The sequence below is a fragment of the Phalacrocorax aristotelis genome, chromosome 1 (genome assembly GCF_949628215.1).
Source record: "Phalacrocorax aristotelis chromosome 1, bGulAri2.1, whole genome shotgun sequence".
In the NCBI taxonomy this organism is placed as follows: Eukaryota; Metazoa; Chordata; class Aves; order Suliformes; family Phalacrocoracidae; genus Phalacrocorax; species Phalacrocorax aristotelis.
Window position 1 is genome coordinate 192,630,720 of NC_134276.1, and position 17,843 is coordinate 192,648,562.

Here is a 17,843-nt window from a genome sequence, read left to right on the forward strand (position 1 = left end):
ATGGAATTCTTAATCTGGAAGTACTGCAGATGAGACACACTCATCTGGTGATCATACACGGCAAAAAGGACAGTTTACTGTTCCTGAAGTATCTGTCCATTTCTGCTAGGTGTTTCATAGGGACTGTTGTTATAACTAAGTTTTCCTTATTTGCACTTCCCCTCCAGGCAAAAAAAAAATTAAAATGAATGGTTCTCTTGAAATGTCAGTTCTCCAAGTAACCAAGCTGTGGAATGGTTGGATCAGGTGTGGACAGGCTAGATCGATGGGCCAAGGTCAACTGTATGAGGTTCAACAAGGCCAAGTGCCGGGTCCTGCACTTGGGTCACAACAAGCCCATGCAATGCTACAGGCCTGGGGAAGAGTGGCTGGAAAGCTGCCTGGAGGAAAAGGACCTGGGGGTGTTGGTTGCCAGCCAGCTGAACATGAGTCAGCAGCGTGCCCCGGTGGCCAAGAAGGCCAACAGCATCCTGGCTTGTATCAGGAATAGTCTGGCCAGCAGGAGCAGGGCAGTGATTGTGCCCCTCTACTCGGCACTGGTGAGGCCGCACCTCGGGTACGGTGTTCAGTTTTGGGACCCTCACTAGAAGAAGGACATCAGGTTGCTGGAGCATGTTGAGAGAAGGGCAACGAAGCTGGTGAAGGGTCTAGAGAGCAAGTCTAATGAGGAAAGGTTGAGGGAACTGGGGTTAAGTCTGGAGAAGAGGAGGCTGAGGGGAGACCTTATCGCTTTCTACAGCTACCTGAAAGGAGGTTGTAGTGAGGTGGCTATTGGTCTCTTCTCCCAGGTAACAAGCGATAGGATGTGAGAGGAAATGGCCTCAAGCTGTATCAGGGGAGGTTTAGCTTGGATATTAGGAAGAATTTCTTACTGAAAGAGTGGTGAGGCTTTGGAACAGGCTGCCCAGAGAGGTGGTGGAGTCACCATCCCTGGAAGTATTCAAAAAAAGTGTAAATGGCACTTTGGGACATGGTTTAGGAGGCATGGTGGTATTGCGTTGATGGTTGGACTTGATGATCCGAGAGGTCTTTTCCAACCATAATGTTTCTATGCGTCTACAACTTCTCACATGAAATATTCTACTTTTTGAAAAGTTACCAAGAAGTTACATCTCAAGTCTATATAATAAATTGAAAGATATATGATGCAACCTGGGGGCCTAATTTTGATACTATATGTCACTGTAACTCTCTTTTTTGAACTGGATGGGAGGTCTTTGAAACACAAAGCCTTTAACAGATTATTTCTATCAGCAATCCACTCAGTTAAGCAGGTACACATGGATAATCAAGGATAATAAATGGAGAACCTTGCTCAGAGTTTCAAGTAAAAGAGGTAATAGATTGGATCACTGTCATGTTTTGCCACAAGTGGCTTGTAGTAAAATAATTCTGCATTCATTGCTTTCCATGTTAAATACTGTTACAAGATATTTCAACAACATTTCTAAATATTATCTTTCAGAAAGAATGCACCTAACATAGATTGGTAAATTCTACATCAATTTTCTTGTGAATAATACTATATATATGTTAAAATACCATAAAACAGTTCTAATTATCAAAGTAGTAGATGTTCAGTAATCATATCAAGTACTAGGTATATTTTTAATACTCATTTTACCTCTTCTTTCTTCTGAGATAGTAGTTATAGATAGCCTATATTCATATTGCTGTGTAGCTTAATCCAATTTCCTCTGAGCAATTATAGGTTTTAAATAAGCTGATTAAAAAAAGAGAAGAAAACATTATTTTGTATGGCAAATTTTACTATGGTTTAAAAGGCATGAAGTACACAGCATGTCTCAATCATCTGCTTCTTCAAATGCAGTGGACCACTTTTTCAATATATATGATGTATTAAAAATGCAATGAACACTTTTCAGCCATGAACCAATTTGTCGGGAAAATTGTAAAATAATAAGGGTTCATTTTAAAAGTCAATTTAAAAGTTACGATAATATTTTCTCAGTTATGTGTAGAACAAAACTTGAGCAAAAAGGGTCTAAGTTTGTTATGAGGCTGTTCAGCTAACTGGTGGGACCATTCTGTTCTGATTCCAGGCCCAAGAAAAGGTCTGATTATCAGGTGCTGTATTCATGTGAGTCCCTGTTTTTTGCCTGCTGCAACTTTTTCACATTGTATACATTTTTAATAGGAAAGGGCGCTAGTTCCAAAGGCTTTCTCCTTCCTTTTCTAGTGCAGACTTGTTCCATCAGAAGAGCCTGACACCCTCTGCCCTGATCGAAGGAGAGCCCAGCTGTATTGCTTCACAGGGTCTTAATCTAAAGGGTGTTCTTAATTTCTGTTCCCAAATGGTGACATATCTTTCTGCCCATAAGAGATGCCTGTTCGTTGCAAAGCAGCTAAGACCTTTGTTGCATTTTCCTGAAAAGCCTGTAGTTCTCCATGCAACTATCTTCAGAACGCTGTACTGTTATGTACCTGGCTCTTTCTGGGAAAAAATTAAAACAAAAACAAAACCAAACCAAACCAAACAAAAAAGCCCACATATGAGGTGCCTCAAAGCTGATTTAGTGCCTATTAGAATTTTTCTTCTCTACACACTTTTTAGGGCCTATTAAAAATGTACAGTATACAATTTATACCAAGTAATTACACGGTGTGTGTGCATCCATGTTTTTGTATATATGTATACACACATAAACATACTCACAAGTAGAGTATAAATATAGTATATATCATCACATAAATATGTTATATGTGATTATACTATATATTTTAGCAACACACCTTATACATACTTCATTATGTATGAGAGTATTCAAATCTTGAAAAGTGCTGCAGCTTATTTTTGTCTATCTGCATCTTTATTACAGCAATATCTCCTTTTTTGAGTGCTTTATTTTTGCCCCACTTAATTTCAGTAAGACTTCTTGCATATGCAAGGACTCAAAATGTAAGGATCACTGTTTCCAGATTCTGACTCAGACACTAGCTAAACAGTAGCATCGTTACCTTGAACCTCTCTCTTTTCTTTTAAAATTGGCAGGGAGCCCAGAAGTTTTCTTCATCAAAGGCATGTTCACAATTTTTAGCCTACTTTCATGCTAATTTGTTCTTGTAATCATAAAATTAATCAAAATCTTTTTCATTGTTTAAAACTAAAGATAATAATTTTACAAAATCTTTTTAGAGTATTTTGAATATAAATTAAGTTGACTATTAATGACAGAAAAATAATTACAGTTGAAGTTGTGTCCTTTAGGCAGCTGGCAAGTAAATTAGTGTCTGATGCAAAGCCCGCTAAGGATCCTGTTGACTTCAGAGAGTTATGGAATATGGAATTTCTCAATAAAGAATCTTTACTAGAAAAAGACCTCAGAAGAGAGGAAAAAGTAGGTTTCTTTAGAAGTATAAATTGTATCACAGTTCAATCTTCAGCCATAGTAATTATTAGATTTGGGCAAAATTTGTGAAAAAATTCTTGAAAATCTTTGATAAAGCAGGATTTCTTGATCTACATTTCTCTTTAGAATCATCTTGTCCTAGTGAATTTTGTAATCTAAAAGATGCATTTCCAGAAATGCTTTTTTTCACAGGTGGTCTGTGTGTAACTTCTTCCTCCTTTTATATCCACATTATTGCTTCCTGGCATTCCGTGTAAAATCAAAATGGATCTGGTCATGGAAATTCAGTTCTGGAAAATTCAAGAGAAAACCCATGCCAGACAGTATAATGTTCCCAAATGGGGAGGAAAAAGAACCCAGTAATTTCAGAACAAGAATTCAAGACTTGAAAGTGTTGTTGAAAGTTAAGGTACCTGAAGAAGCATTTTTCATTAGGACGTGGAAGTTCCAGGGGGATTTTGGAAACTGCCGATTCTCTTCCCATGCGAGAGTGAACTGAGACTAGGCTCAGTGCACAGCAGTAGGGCAAGGTAACAAAAGGGAAGGTGTCACCAGGTGGTGCTCTTGTTCACTGTGGTCCAAGTTCCTGTTCCTTTATGTGTGAGCATATGTTTAGTCTTGGGAAGACATGAAAATCTGTTTTAGTTTGGGGCTGTGCATGGAGAAAGTTCCTGGTTTCAATTGGTTTCTGTCCAGTGAACATTCTCAAGAAGAATTTGCTTTCCAGGAGCCATTCATCAGGCTTGAGGTTCAGGGTGGAAGAAAGAAAAAAGATTATTTGCAGAGTATGTCATTACATTTATTTCAGCAAGGAATGCGTTAGAGGAAATAAAGATGATAGAAATTCTTTTTACTAAAATTGTGCTAATACAGAAGAGCAAGATCATATATAATATGATTGCATATCAAATTACATGTTAGATAAATGGCAGGTCAAGCTATAATGTCTAAGTTAAAAATTTAAGGATTATTTTTAATGATTTTATTTAAATGGAGGAACTTTGAATATTTTGCATCGTTCTACATTTTCAGCTATGCTGGCGTAAGATCTATGGAAAAGACTTGCCTCTAAAAAAACTTCTGTTATTTTACGATTTTTTTCCTATGAATGCTTTTATGCTTCATTAACACTTACTTTCATCCTGTATTAAGAGAGTTTATAGTTCTTAGGAACGCAACTTTTTTTCTCAGATTTTCAGCAAACCAGAAACTCACTGAACTCTGCATATTTCTCATATGATAGATGTTTAAAAACTTAGTTTTACTCAAGCAGATAGCTAGGCAAATTCATGCAACAGAAATCCATTTAAGTTTGTGAGTACATAGAAAAGCTATCTGCGTCATAAAATCCCTGAGCTGAAAATGGATAGAATATGAGACAATGTTAAGGGAAAGTATCAAATATACTTGCTCTGTTTTCACTCTTTTCTGTGCAGTCACTAATGGCCACAGGATCCTGGCCTAGATATATCTTTGATCTGGCACAGTGTACGTATTCTTAAGCCCTTATGTCACTTCAAAAGCAATGGAGCATGATTGCTGTGTTTTGGGTAGATGCATCAAGCCTGTGTGCTATAGGAATGGAGATTCCAAAATCCCAGAATGTCCCTGGTGTTACTTCTTGTGAGTCACCAGAAGTCCTAAGATGTTCTAACAAAATATTTTGCATTCAACACATTGTCATCACATTGTCTCATCATAAATATCATATCAACATGAAACATTTGCCAGGAAGTTTCCAATTAGCAGTATATATGTTGCTTACTGCATACTTAGTCTGAGGAATTATTTTGTTCTTAATTAAAAATGAGTATGCGTGCCATTTCTTTTTTAGCAAAAAGTTAAGTGGCACATTGGACAGAAAAATGGGTTAAGTGGATGTTACAAAGAAAAATGTTTCTAAGTTCTCAATCATTACTTCCAGTGATTTCTTTGAAAATCACACTACTGAAGAAAGTTGCAGAAAATGTCTTTAAAATTAGCTTCCACAGGATACCAGTAATGTGTATGTAACTTTTTTTGTCTATAAGGCTGTAAAAACTGAAAGTTAATGCTTGTGACCATAAAGCCAGTTATTTTAAATAGCTATTCAAAAGACTTATAAGAATTTGAAGCCATTAACTTCTTAGAAAACTTGCATCTAACACTTTAGAACACTTGATAGACCAGATGATGAATAAAATAAGTCATATTTCATTGCAGGAGCTTGTTTAAACTCTCCTAATTTTCTAGTTGAAGCAATGCATCACATGGAAATATGGGAAAAGTGTTTTAAAGACTCTCATGAATTACCAGTCCCATAAGTAAGTCTTCTGAAGTCCCCTGACTTCCCCTGACTCCTCAGTCTGTACTGTTCATCTCTTAAAGTGCTCAGTGGATGTTAATGTAGGTTTTGCAAAGTCTAGTCATCTCTAATTCGTGAGATACCTGAACTGACTTTCCTGACATTGCTGTGCCAGGCTCTGTGGCAACCATCACACCATGCGAGGGCCATGGATTTCAAGACACAAGGAGTGTTACAATGTAGGGGAGATAGCCTTACAGCACAATGCTCTATTCTTGAAGAACAAAATTGCAGAATTGAGGTAAGGTTGAAAGGGACCTCTGGAGATTGTCTTGTCCAACCCCTCCTGCTCTAAGTAGTGTCACCAAAAGCAGGCTACTCAGGGTCGAGTCCAGTTACTGAATATCTCCAGGGGTGGAGATTGCACAGCCTCTTTGGGAAACCTGCTCCAGTGTTTGACTGCTGTCACAACTTTTTTTTCTTTTGTTTATATGGAATTTCCTTGATTTCAATAGTGGCCCATCACCACTTGGCCTTTCTCTGGGTAATACTGAGAGGAGTCTGACTCCATATTCTTAAATTCTGCACTCATTAGGTATTTATATATATGATAAGATTCCCCTGAGCATCTTCTCCAGGCTGAACTACATGCCTCTCCATGTAGCTCACATGCTCTAAGCCCTTCATCATCTTCATGGCCCTGTGCTCAACTCACTTCAGTATGTTCATTGCCCTCTTGTACCAGGGAGCCCAGGACTGGACCCAGCACTCCAGCTGTGGCCTCCCCTGTGCTGAGGAGTCGGGAAGGATCATACATCCAACTTGCATGCGATGCGATCCTGTTCCTGATTCAGCCCAGGAAAGTTTAGTGACCTTCCTTGCTGCAAGGGCACATTGCTGGCTGTTCCACCAGGATTGCCAGTCGGTCCCCCAGCTTGTACTGGTGAACATGATTATTCTTTCCCAGGTGAAGGATGTAGCATTTTCCTTTCCTGAACTTCTTGAGATTACTGTTTGCCGATTTCTTTAGCCTGTTAAGGTCCCTTTGGCAGCACAAGCATCTGCTGTATCAACTACTTTTCCCAAGTTTGTCTCATCTGCAAATTTGATGAGGGTGCACTCTGTCCCATCATCCATGTCGTTACTGAAGATGTTAAACTGTACTGGCCCCGGTACTAACACCTGGGGAACACCACCAGTGACTGGCCTCCAGCTGGGCTTTGTGCAGCTGACCGCCACCCTTTAAGCCCAGGAGTTCAGCCAGTTTTCAGCTCACCTCAGTGTCCGCTGATGTGGCCTGTACTTCATCGTTTGTTGAGGAGAGTATTATTGGAAACATTGCTGATAGCCTTGCTAAATTCAAGATAAGCAATATCCCCTCATCCACTGAGCTAGTCATTTCACCATAGAAGGCTTTCAGGTTCTTGTGGCATGATTTTCCCTCCAGAAATCCATGCTGACTACTCCCAGTCACCTTGTCCTTCATGTGTTTGGAAAGGACTTCCAGCATGATTTGCTCCTCTGCCTCCCAGGGGACAGGGTGTGGTTGACTGGCTTGTAGTTACCTGGATCCACCATCTTGCTGTTCCTGAAATTCACTCTTTTATTCTGAAGATAAACACATTAGTTACCTAATTTAAGAGGTTCATTTTAACATCTATATGTAATTATGATATGCAAATATCTTCTAATAATAAATATGTATATTTTTGCTACTTTAAGGCTTTTTTTTTTTTAGTTGAGCAAAAGAATTTAAAACACCTGTACTGTGAGTGGATATTGGGCTCGCTAACTTTGCTTTGCTTTGATTATCAGAGAGTTAAGAATCTTTGGGATATGATAATACTCAAATGTCACAAAATGCCAGTTAAATTTTAAAATATATGTATTTTGGGATGTTTTTATGAAGATAGCACGGTTAGTAAGAAAAGTTGAAGTTCAGGAACACATTTTCTCTGTTTCTGCTTGGCCATTTTTGGGAGTCATTGTGGTGTTGTTTCCAGCTGCTTCATCAGTTGAGTTTGTTCATGTACTGAGGAAGTCCAACAAATTATCTTTGACTGCCAGCTGTAAAAAGATGTTCCCATGGCCCTGACCCCACACAGTGACAGAGTATATGTGGATAAGAGGGCTGTGAGTTACTGTGTGTCTTCAATAGGAAGATGTTTCCAGCTGAAGTACAACAGATGAGGTAGATGCCAATAGATTAGATTTAAAAGTAAAAAATCTTGTGTTGTTTATGAGTCCACACCAGAAAAAAGAAATCACTTATGTCATTTAGATAGGCATATAGATAGGAACAATACTATGTATACTAACTTTTTGTGGGTGATTTGATATCTATGATATTGGACCCAAGTAAAACTTCTCTGCCAAATCCTTTCTCTCTAATAGTGGTTTTTTCCTATTTTCCATTAAAAGAGCTTTTAAGAATATAATATATTTACTCTTGTTATACAAGCTATACAGTATCACTTGGTGGTTTACAGTAGCTATACTGCATTTACTGTGTTTTGGAACAAGTGTGACAGAACAAATAATATCTCATTTCCAGCCTTTTTTAGTAACTTATCTTTTTTATTGGGGGAAAGTTGAATTTATCTTTTTTTTTTTTTTTCCCTAAGGGAAAACAATACCGTTTCTTATAAGTCGATCTTAATTCTTTATCCCAAATAGCTCTAGAACAAAGGCAGTTCCGCTGTAAAAGGACATCTGATCTTGGTTACATATTGAAAAAAGTCCTAGAACCTTCAAAATCTTTTCTAAGTAATGTAATTTCAGTGAATGACATAAGTTAATGACACCATCTCCATACTTTTAAAAAAAGAGGCTACAGAGGACTATTCAACCTCATTGTTTTTTTCCCTTTAATTTGTTCGCTTTCATCTTGAGACATAGGTAAAGACGTGTTGGAAAAAAAATTTATATCCTTAATAATGCAATACTGCACAGGATTCACAGAAGTGCCTTCAAACCAAGCAAGGGAACTGGAAAATCTGGCATCAAAATGGTACAAATCTCCTTTGTACCCTGTCCTATTCATACTGAACTCAATGCATAACTTCCAGTCAACCTTGATTATATCCAGTACATGAAGATAAGGACATGGAAAAGTCTTTGCAAGGCTAAGCATATAGAAAAAGCTTAGGGACTAATAATCTGATTTTAGAAGAAACTGAACACATAATTTTAGCGAATATGAAACCAATACATTTCAGTAAAATATCAGGAATGGAAAAAATCTTTTCTTGTGGGATATGTGAAATGTTAGTGACAGCTGTGAATGTACTTTACATTTTAGTGACTGAAAAAAATAAGGTTCAAAGTTAAATAAGTTCAAGAGAAAACAGGATAGAAAGCCTAATCTATAAACATATTTTATATTTTTTTACTGGTTTCTTCAATCACACCTCAAACTGCAAAGATGACATTAACATTAAGAGAAATACAATTCTTCAAGCAATGTGGTGATTGGATAGTCTTACTAAAAATGATAACTCAAACAATTATAATGGAGAGAATTTGAAAGAAATTTTAAAGATAATAATAAAATAGATTTCAGGTTAGATAGGCTAGAAAAGACTAGAAACAACCATCTTGCGATTCTTTGTGAACTCAAACATTTGCAACCCCCAAAGATTTGGTTTGCAGAAAACCAAAAAACAAATGAATTGTTTGCAGTAGTGTCCTGAATTCAATTCGAACAAGCATAAGTCAATACAGTGACATCTATTTTTACTTAGAAGTCTCCCATGACATCACCCATTATTTAACTAAATTAGTGTCTGATTATGACAGTGTTGGGAGCCAAAGTAATTTTTTTCCCTATTTTGTCTTCATTCTTTAAGTGAAAAAAAAAAACCCAAACAAAAAAAAACCCCCAAACCAAACAACCTAGTTTTGGTGAATATTACTACTAAGCATATACATAAATTTATAAAAGTTAACCTGCAGAGTTTCATTCTTATTTATGGAGCATTACCTTGCTGGAGCAGTACAGCTTACTGATTTCCGTACTAACTGCTGGCCGCGTTTGGATTCCAGAGCAGCCTTATCACTGCCATGACACCATGAAACTGTTTTACGCTAAGCAGTTGTCTGTCTGCCTCTGCCCCTTCAGGCCCTCCTGAATTATTTGATTTCTCTGACTTCGTGGTCAGAATCAAAGCTCATCATATACAAACGTAAAAGGAGGGAACAATACTGAAAAATGGTAAAAACCTCCTGCCTGTCTTCAAAACTTAGGAAAAGGGCAGCAAATGACTTAATACAAGTCAGAATGACAGATTCCCAATACAGGAACAAGAGAGTAAGAGGTAAGCAAAGTAATGTTAATAATTCCTTTCAGTCAATCTTCTTCCATTTTAAAATTGACTTTGAAATTCTTTTATGTGATTCTCATTACTCATAGGAATTTAAACTCTATCTATTAGGGGAAAATAGGTTATGGAAAGGAGGTCTTTCTCATTGGCCATATATAGGTTACATAGTGAAATGTGCCCAGAGCTAAACATTTCCCACATGGTTGTAAGCAGAAGCTTGTATTATTACTTTGAAGTTGAGAGTATGAGTATCTAAAGCACCTCTGGACCTGCTTCACGCTTATGAGTTTAAGTCAGATACTCCCACATAACTACAAAAAAAGAAGTTGAACCTTCAATTTATCATGTAAAATGTAAAATGGTAAATTTAGGACATAAAAAGTTGCACCTACAGTATGTTTAGAAGTCTAAACTGCAAGCTCAATTAAAAAACTGAGTAAGAAAGGAGATTTAAGCATGCTGAAGATTCAAACCAAAGCCAAAAATATTTGCAACTAATGAACGAATTAAGAACTGTGATGTTAAATATGTCATGCATTCTGTTGCATTTATAATTTAGTGCGGTTACAAGGCTGAAAACTTATTCACATTTTAATTTTTCGACAGGAGAGAGCATTTTTATGTTCTGTGTTAGAAATCCTTTGGCATGAGCACAGCTTGTACTGAAGTCTTACATATAGTGAATTATTTCGGCACAGAGTAGCAAATTCTGTAGGCATATAACAAAGGCTGCTAAACGGAAGAAGACATTTGGAAATTCTTTTTTGAATTAAGGGTAATATGAACAGAAGGCAATGAAGTTCTTGGTTTTGATTACATCTGACACCTCTTCTCTCTCTTACAATTTGATTTCTAAGACAGAAGTGAAAACTCGTGTTTTGGATGGATGAATAAATAGTATCGTCCAACCCATGAGCATACAAACATTGCTATCAGGAAAGAATAAAAGATTAATGCATCTGTGAAATGCAATTACAACAATTCTGTAAAAATATCAAGACCGTAGCATTAAAGTTATTTATACAGGTCTCCTTTCTGTTTTTTTGCAAAAGGTCCATTCACACAGGCTTTGTAGGGGAGTTAATTATTAATTAGCTTTATTTCAGCTAGAGCTCCAAACTGATTTTGAACAGTTGAAGCAGAAATAAAAGATCTAGGTTTGGTTATGCACATCATGACACTTGTTTTGTGGCACGGTTTTAAAGTAGCAAGGTTAAGCTAATGAAGAAATGTTTCTGGAAATTCCTTTTTGGTTTCAGTCTACTGCATTCATTTTTTAAGGTCATATATGACCATTGTGATCACTGCATCAGACCTCATATCTGACACAAGGTGTAGGGATATGCTGAATTAGTTCTGATTTAAATTTGGGAGTACAGTGTAAGAAGTGCTTCCTATTCTATTTGAAGAGCCATTAGTGAAGACTCCATCAAATTCTTTTAATATTTGTTGAAACACGTGTGACATTTCTAATAGGAATGAAGGGGTTCTTCTCACTAAACTTTAATTTAGATGTCTATCTACAACTGAGCAAGTTTTCTAGTGGAGAGTGATAGGCCCTTTAGAGCACAGTTAATTTACCTAAGATGAAAAAAGTAGTATGATAGAAATGTTCATAGCTGTCCACAGCCTGTAAAGAGAGTCGAGGCAACTATTCATACTATAGATGTCTGTATCTGAAAAGGATGAACCTGAATAGCATGCACATTCTCTGTCATCAATTTTGAACATTTGGAAGTTGTCTTATTTCCACTGAGCTCGATGGAAGAGTTTATCATCAGTATGTTCTCTGGATAGACATTTCAGTATTCACTATGATCAAATCGGTCACCGGTTATAGAGTCTCTTTGAGAAGTTAAATGGGCAATGTGCTTCTGGAGTCTTTCACTGTGAAGCATGTTTTCCAAACCTCAGTCACTCTTGTGGTTATTCCAAGAATTCACCTTCATTTTCAGTGTTAGTCTTCAATTATGTGCAGCAGAACTGCATGCAGTATTCTCAGAACACTTTTTCTAGAGAAAATTGCTAGTAATATAACCTGTGTAATTGTGATTCCTATCTATGTGTTGGAGAATCACACTGGGTTTTTGTCCACAGCAATAAACTGTGAGCTATTCAGATGATTATATCCTCTACGATAAGTTTTGTTTAATTTCAAGTAATTATGGCAAGAAATAAGTGAAACCAGAATAAGAATATTCATACAGCTAAACTGACCCTGTGAAAAAGTATTGAGATTTCATGAGACACAAAGAACTGTGCAAGCATGCTGTCAGTGGCATTGAGTATTTGCATTGTGCCTTAAAAATATCTGCTCTAGATTTATTTGAGCTTTACAGAAGTTTCAAGTAAGACAATTGGAAAACATTTATATTACACAAATCTGTCAAATTCGAGATGATGTAATAAAGGAATATCATGTTCACTGAGAAGCAGCATCCTTGTTAATCCAACAAATTGTGAGGGACCTTGCATATTGTGTACAAGACTGAGCAAATCAGAAAGTCTTTACTGAAGTCTTTGTCTTAATCTGAAACACCTTGGAGTAAGGGCTTAGTAAGGACTGTCAGGTTTTTCACAGTGGGAATTTTATTGAGTAGAAAATGCAGAATGGAGTTAGTAGTAGCTTCAAAGGGAGTTCTACAGTTGCTTCTATTCCTTTTAACAGGACAGATATCCCTGTTAAAGGATGTTTTAAATGAGATGATACAGCATTATATCTCTTGTGTCTAAGTATGGTGATCACAGTAAGATTATATCTACTATTAAAGGAAAAGACTGAGGAAGAGTAATGCTAATTTATGAATAAAAAAATGTGATTAACAAATCTGATTGGAAGTTGCGTGGATAGGGGTATGTGTTGGGGTATTCAGTGATCTGTATATAGGACTAAAACAGAGAAGAAAAGGTTGTTACACTAAAGGTGTGAAAATTCTATTTGGATTTATGCAAATGCAGACAAAAATTGCTTGTTCCTGTTCCTATTGAAATTGTTGTCAAATGTCCAGAGGAGGATTACGGCCAGTATCTGACCTATTGGAAAGACGTTGATGGGAAAGAGGCTTAGGTCAACTGAAATGATGTGGCCTTGCAACGTGGAAATGTGTATCAAGAAAAACAGGGCTAATTATTTGTCCATATACAGATATATGCTATATATATATTTATATTAAATATTAATCCCAAATCCTGTTTGTAAGGGTAAATGTTTATATATTTAAAGTAAATATTGTATAAATTATGGATAATTTAAAGAGCATGTGCACCAGAATCACAACAGGACACTCAAGCTATTAAGAGTTAATACATTTTTTGGTACTCCAAGACCAAAAAAATGAAGTCGGGCCACTTGCTGTGCTTGTACCAGCGAGTTCAGCTTCCCCTGACATTTTCTCAACTTTCCTGCAGGCAACATGGGAGCTCCTGATAGGAGTTTGGCATTAGGCAGTTTTTTCCCCCATCCTCTAATATTCTTTACTTCCTGCCTTTCTGAGCAATTCTTTGCAGCTTTCATTTGAGCTTTTGGTTTCAGTGCTCAGTGACTCTTCTAAGCTTTTCAAGGCTTTCCTAAGTTAAACAGATAGTCTGATGCAATTGCTGTCTTCGTAGTTTGTCTGCTTAAGGAATGTCAGGTTTTGAGGTGGATTTCATGCTTGGGAAGTTATTGTTTATTTGTTTAAGTATTCGTTATGATGGGCTGATATTCAGAACTCTGTCTCCTGCAGAGACCCTTCAGAAATCTCCGCAGCTGGAGCTCCTAAACACAGGCGAGATCCTAGCGTGTATTTATGTTCTGGATGAGCTATGTTTCTTGCCTCTGAAGTAAGTTGTTATGAAAATCTATCTTTGAGGAATAAATGTCACAGGAAAATTCATCTCTACTAGTGCAATAAATTTTAAAATAGTAACAGGTATGTATGTATACGTATCATAGAATCATATAATGTCCTGAGTTGGAAGGGACGCACGAGGATCATCAAGTCCAACGCCTGTCCCTGCACAGGACAACCCCAAATTTACACCATATCTCTGAGGCCATTGTCCAAGTGCTTCTTGAACATCATCAGGCTTGGTGCTGTGACTGCCTCCCTGGGGAGACCCTTCCAGTGCTCCACCACCCTCTGGGTGAAGAACCTTTTCCTAATATCCAACCTAAACGTCCCCTGGCACATCTTCCTGCCCTTTTCTTGGGTCCTATCGTTGGTCACCAGAGAGGAGAGATCAGTGCCTGCCCCTCCTCCTCCCCTTGTGAAGAAGCTGCAGAGTGCGATGAGGTTTCCCCTCAGTCTCCTCTTCTCCAGGCTGAACAAACCAAGTGACTTTAGCTGCTCATTGTACAGTTTCTCCTCTAAACCCTTTACGAACTCCGTCGCCCTCCTCTGGACACTCTCTAGTACCTTTGTATCCTTAGTGTACTGTGTGTGCCCAAAACTGCCCGCAGCACTTGAGGTGAGGCCGCACCAGCGCGGAGTAGAGCAGGACAATCCCCTCCCTCGACTGGCTGCAATGCAGGGCTTGATGCACCCCAGGGCATGGTTGGCCCTCTTGGCTGCCAGGGCACACTGTTGACTGAACATATGGTTGCTTCTGTAGAACTGTAGGACAGGGTGGCCATTTTGGCTGACCTTACTGATCATATACTGAGAAATTTAAGGACTAACAGCTGCATGCCTCAGAAAGCTGAAGGAAGGGCATGCTCTAGATTTGGTTCATAGGTGAGAGATGAAAGCTGATTCTTACATCCCCTTATCACCTCAAATCTGGGTTAGATTTATCATTGAGTTCCGTAGCCAATTATCATGTCACCTCATCACCCTGTTGTCTTACATCTTCATGAGGTTTAAATGGTCCCAAATCCCCATACCTACACAGTTCCACTCTCAGTTCTGAGATTCAAATCTGGTTTGAAAGACTACCCATAAGCTGCTTGTAATGCAGGATCCGTGATTGATACCAGATAGTAGCATTATTGTGGGACACCAGTACTGCCAGTTGTTTCTCACCTTTCAGATAGCACATTATAGTAAAACATTTTGCTAAATCAGCAGCACTATTCTGTCTGAATAAATTGAAAGGGTGTCGTGTACAGCCCTGCTTAAAAAACTGAGCATCAGTCCTGATTATACCATGTGCCTCTAACCCGAGTTTGTTATTGTTAACTAGCTAAAATTTTAGCGCATAAGCATGTGATAATCTTACAGGCGCTCATCTAGATCAGCTCTACTTTTTCTATTATTGCACCTACAGGCAAGCTGTTTCCTGTCCTAGACAAAGAATTGTTTTTGAGAACCAAAGTAGGGCAATTACAAAGTTATGATATATCCAGCACTAACGATCCAGTATTGCTTGCTATTCTTCCTCAGGCAGATTCTGTTGAAAGGAAACAATTCAGTAACAACTGTTTTCTGAAGAAGTAGGGGTAATCAGCTCAAGGCCATCCAGAGTACATTGTCAGAAATATTATCTGTTGTACATTAATGTGTGACTCCATTCTGGATGTCAGGCTACAAGAAGATCTTTAACAGAAATGACACTGACACAATGTAGTGCTTTGCCTCTAGTCATGTGGCATCCCTCCACTTCACAGAGGAGAGTAGCTGTTCATATACAGCTGTCATGCAAAACCAGAGTGAAGTAGTGACTGTTATTCTCTGGTGAAATTAGGCAGTTCATGCTTTGCAATGGCTTAAAGTTACAGGTCTGAGGAGAGAGCATTTTGCGCCTGTTTTATGGCGCATGTAATTAAAGATTTCTCTGGATAAATGGCTTTCCCAAACAAATGTGCATTTTCCAGCTTTTTAAATAAATGAAAGTGAGCCATTTTTTGGCATGAGGAACACCTGCTCATAGATGTCAATTACTCTTTCTCTTTTTGTGCCTTTAAAAAATGAACTGTTCTAAATTGAATAGCCATTTAAATGTAGTATTAATTAATATTTCATTGCTTTACATTGGAGAACAGATCAGGAAAAAGGTTTTTTTGTCCATTGACATCTGGTTAAACAAAGCTAAGTGGAACCTTCTGACATTATCAATGGAAAGATCTGAAAGGAAAGCTGTTCTGTACAATAGCCTCCTTCATGTATTTCTGCAAGTGTTTTGTTCCGGTTTGTTACGAAATAATACAGCTTGTGCTGGTTATTTTTTATCTTTAAAAATAAGCTGTAGTTACAGTGTGCATGGGCTATTTTTCATTGTTTTTAGAGCCAACCATAATCTATTTGCCTATGTTTACATGATTTCTGAAGCCTTTGTGGACTATGCTGATCTTTCCTCATTGAACCGTTAGTCTGGCCACTGAATAGATCCATCTTATACTTGTTTATGAACTCAACTCTAGTGAGCCATCATTTATTTCCATGAAAATCCAGTTACCACCACCAACTCCTGCAGCTCAACCACAAACGTGTCTGTGCCTTCGAGATGAAAAGCAGAAATTCTTAATTCTGTTCTGTATGTTCGTTTCCTTATGAAAAAATCTGCTCAAGAACTGTGGATACAAACCTTCTGAACGCTGCACAATATTACAAGCAAAAAGAATGTGCCTGAGGATGTGTTTTTCCTCAACTAGTTTATTCCTAGTAGGAGTGTTTCTACTTTCCCTTACACACTAGTTTATGCCTAATCATTCAGGTACTGCAACCTCCTCCTCTGACAGCAGGCACTTCCAAGAAGGCAGCCGAGATCAAGGGCCCAGTCTTAACTAAAGTTAAAACTCCTCTCCATAGTGCTATCTTAGGCACACCCACAGAGGCACATGCACACACTGCATTATGCAAAACAGCATTGTATACTTATTTTTGTTTTCATATTCAGAAATAAGGGGTTGACGGTTGGACTTGATCTTTTCTAACCTTAATGATTCTATGATATCTTAAACAACATGGATATATTTTAAGAAATTAAACATCTAGTGACAGTCTTAATCCTACTAATTAGAATAAACCCAATATAAGATATAAAAAGCTGTTTGTAAGGAAATATTTCTTGTAGAGTTGAAATGTGCCATTATATATGATGGTGAAGGAATAAAACTTGCAAACAAATCTTTGCATCAGTAGAAACAACAACAACAAAAAAAATTAGAAAACAAGTCTGTTAATCCCTTTATCATTCAATTTGAATAAAAATTTGACTAAATTAGTTCTTGAATTATGCTTTGAAGCTAATGAAAACAGTTTCTGATCAGGAAAACAGTGTTTTGCTGCCAGCAAGGTTGACAAATGTCATGGAATCTGATAAGTTCCACTGAAGTTTTATACCCTGATCTAGGTGAAACATGTAGGTGACATAAAGCAAGACAGTAGATTTTGGTCTTGCAAAACACAGGGGAGAATAACCCCCCACATTTTTGGCCATGCACTGCTTGTAGAGCTGGAACACTACATTTCCCTGAATTAATTTTGAATGGTTTTATAAATGTGTTTCTTTCACTACTTGTAGTAATGTTTTCATTGGTATCTTTGAGCATTACAATTCAATTATTTTTTTTTGTTACATGATATTTTCATCACCGAGTTGGTAAATTTATATCACATAAATTCCTACAGGAAGTTAAATATTTTGGTAGACTTAATTTAATTAAAGATTCGGTTTATCTGCAGATATGTCCACTAATTGATAAACATTGAGGAGTTATAGCATAATAACAATAACAATATCAGATATTAAGAAAACAGCAGGACAACGAAAATCACAGCTGCTAAGTCCTTTCATAAACTGGTCCCTAAAAGATTAAAACCCCTGAGCACTGTTCTTTAGCTGTCCAGAACCTCAGTGCGGAGTATCCTTGCTGAGAAAAATGCAAATAGCATTGATATAATTTTTGAATAATACATACCCCCTGTATAAGCCACGTTTTCTGTC

The 17,843-nt window shown here is 37.5% G+C and overlaps 1 protein-coding gene across 1 annotated transcript in view; it reads left to right on the plus strand.

The window, feature by feature from the left end:
- KCND2 (potassium voltage-gated channel subfamily D member 2) overlaps positions 1-17,843 on the plus strand; it is a 293,649-nt gene that overhangs the window by 22,278 nt on the left and 253,528 nt on the right. The window lies entirely within an intron of this gene.